Consider the following 3,427-nt stretch of genomic DNA (forward strand, 5'->3'; position numbering starts at 1 on the left):
AAATCATCTACAACCACATTAGCTGATTCCATAATAGTTTGGGTTCTCATATTATAGACACGATACGCCCTACTATTAGTGGAATAACCAAGAAAAACTCCCATATCACTCTTAGCATCAAATTTGCCTAGATTCTCACGATCTCTAAGAATATAGCATAGACACCCAAAAACATGAAAGTAGTTAACATTGGGTTTTCTACCTTTCCAGATTTCATAAGGACTTTTGTTTGTACCTGGGCGCAGAAAAACACGATTAATTGTGTAACAAGCTGTATTAATAGCTTCTGCCCACAATTTCTTTGTGAGTTTTTTGCTGTTAAGCATAACTCTGGCCATTTCCTGCAAGGTACGATTCTTCCGTTCCACTACCCCATTTTGTTCAGGGGTTTTGGGAGCAGAAAATTCATGCAAAATTCCAAATGCTTTACAATAATCATCATAAACAGAATTTTCGAACTCCTTACCATGATCACTCCTTATTCGAACAATTTTTCCAATGTTACAATTTTTTTCAACTCTCAATCTTGTACATAGAGTTTGAAAGGCTTCAAAAGTATCTGATTTCTCTCTTAAAAAATCTACCCAAGTAAATCTAGAAAAATCATCCACACAAACAAAAATGTATCTCTTGCCATTAATACTTTCAACTTGAATAGGACCCATGAGATCCATATGCAATAATTCTAACACATTTGAAGTATTAACATCAGACAATGCTTTATGGGAAATTTTTAACTGTTTTCCCAATTGGCATGATTCACACTTACCAAGTGATTCTTTACCCAACTTGGGTATACCACGGATGAGACCTGCATTAGCAATCTTTTTCAGGTTTTTGAAATTTATATGACCAAGTTTTTCATGCCACAAGTCAGTAGTATTAACGCTTGATGAAGATGCATGACATGTGAATTTTTGAGTGAGAGTGTAGCAATTATCCAAAGAACGAGAGCCTTTGAGAATAATATCACCATTTTGATTTAAAACATTACACTCATCATGTGAAAAATTAACACAAAAACCTTGGTCACAAATTTGACTTATGCTAATTAAGTTGGCTTTCAGCCCATCAACAAGAAGCACATTTTTCAGTTTCGGTAACCCTTCAATGTTTAGAGTACCTTTACCCAGAATATTTCCTGTCATTCCATCCCCAAAAGTTACTACTCCACACTTCAAGGATTTGAAGTTGGTAAGTATGTTGGCATTACCTGTCATATGTCTCGAACAACCGCTATCAAAGTACCATGAACTAGATGCATGCATTTTGTGACAGGTAAAAGTAGCCAAGCAAACAGAGTTAACTTTCTTGACCCATACTGTTTTTGATTTTGAATTTCTTTTGGTCAAGAATTGATTCATACCACCAAAGTGTTTTTCAAAATTATTTTTGAACAAGTTTAACAGAGAAAAACACTTAGGTCTTATGTGACCTTTCATCCCACAAAAATGACAAACTGGAACAAAATGTTCAATGTTTCTTTTTGGAGAAATTTTCTTCAGTTGAAGATCTGTTGCAACAGATGACAACTCTGTCCTCTCAGCATCGTGACTTGATCCTGCAACACGGTTAGTTGACCCAACAGACGGATAATTCATAGATTTTACAAAAACCGTTTTTCTTGAGGACTCAGATCCATTAGATCCTAATCCACTGTAGTCACCAACCTTTTTTCCTACAGAAAGAATATCATCCAAAATTCCAGATCTAGGATTAAGCATTTTGACACCTTTTTGCAAAAACTCAATTTCTTTATTCAAAGAAACAATTTCATCATTTTTGGAGGCAATAATCATCTCAAGATTTTCAATTTTTTTAACAAAATTTTTATTATTGCCAGCCATTATACGATTCTCAGAACAAACTTTCAGCCATTGATCATACATTATTTTATAAGACTCTTGAAATGACTCCTCATCTAAATCAGAATCATTAGAATCACTATCTGAATTCTCATTGTTCTGAACAGAATTATTAAGGCATAATGCATCCTTGTAATTGAAAACAATACCTTTGTGAACAGAGGTTAAGGCAACACTATTTTCCTCCTCATCACTCTGTTCAGAGTCTTGATCACTCCATGTGGCTGTCATGACTTTCTTTTTCTTTAAGGTATTTGCACACTCAGATTGAATATGTCCAAATCCTTCACATTCCCTGCACTGAATACCCTTTTTATTAGTCTCAAAGGGTTTAGAAAAATTACCTTTTGGGTTTTTGGATATGGCCTTTTTGTTTCCCAATTTCTTTATGTATTTTTGGAAATTTTTTGTCAACAGAGCCATCTCATCATCCTCATCATCCGAACTTTCCTTCTTTTCTTTAGAGGATTTCAAGGCAATTGATTTTTCCTTGATTTCCTCTGTCTTACCTTTTTGTCTAATTTTTTGGTTTAGCTCAAAAGTTCGAAGTGAACCCATCAGTTCCTCTACTTTCATTTTGTCAAGATCTTTTGCTTCTTCAATTGCAGTTAGCTTTGTCTGAAACCTGTCAGGGAGAACTCTAACAATTTTTCGAACCAAAACATTTTCTTCAAGTTTTTCACCAAGAGCAAAAAATTCGTTAGCAATATCTGACAATTTCTCATAAAATTCAGTGAGGGTTTCATTTTCAAATTTTCAAATTTTGTTGTGAGCATTACAAGCCTAGAACGCTTGACATCAGCAGTTCCTTCAAATTGAGTTTGAAGAATTTGCCAAGCATCTTTGGCCGAAACACATGAAGAAATCAATTTAATGTAACCTTCACCAACACCATTAAAAATGGCATGTAATGCTTTATTGTTGTAACTGGACAGTTTATCTTCAGCATCAGTCCATTCAAGTTCAGATTTTACCTTAGTTATATCATCGCTTTCTGCTGGAGGAGTCCAACCACTTAAAACAGCTCTCCAAGCCTTTTCATCTTGAGATTTAATAAAGGCTCTCATTCGAACTTTCCAATATGGATAGTTTGAATCGTTGAGTAAAGGGGGGCGAGTTATGGAACCTCCTTCTGTGAAAAAAGACATTGCAAGAACAAGAACAACAAACGGAATAAACCAAGATCACACTCAGATATGAGTGACCCGCTCTGATACCAATTGAAATTCCGTTTTTAGTAATTACCAAATTAATTAAACCAAGTAAATTAATTAAAGTGCGGAATGGTAATTAACTGTTTACACAGATTACAGTTCTGTCGGAACAGAAACCAAACTTGTCACGACAGAAACTGAACACAATAAAAAGACAGTGCAAAACAATAAAGAACACAGCGAATTTTTACAAGGTTCAGAAATCCTTTCGGATAACCTAATCCTTGGGGCCACGCCCAGAGAATAAAACCAATTAATAAAGAATCACAAGTACAAAAACATTGACTTAAACAAAACAAGACTCCCTCTTGAGATTTGCCGCAACTTGTTGTACTTCTCTTCACTAAT

Source organism: Humulus lupulus, chromosome 1 (genome assembly GCF_963169125.1).
Source record: "Humulus lupulus chromosome 1, drHumLupu1.1, whole genome shotgun sequence".
NCBI classification, from domain to species: domain Eukaryota; kingdom Viridiplantae; phylum Streptophyta; class Magnoliopsida; order Rosales; family Cannabaceae; genus Humulus; species Humulus lupulus.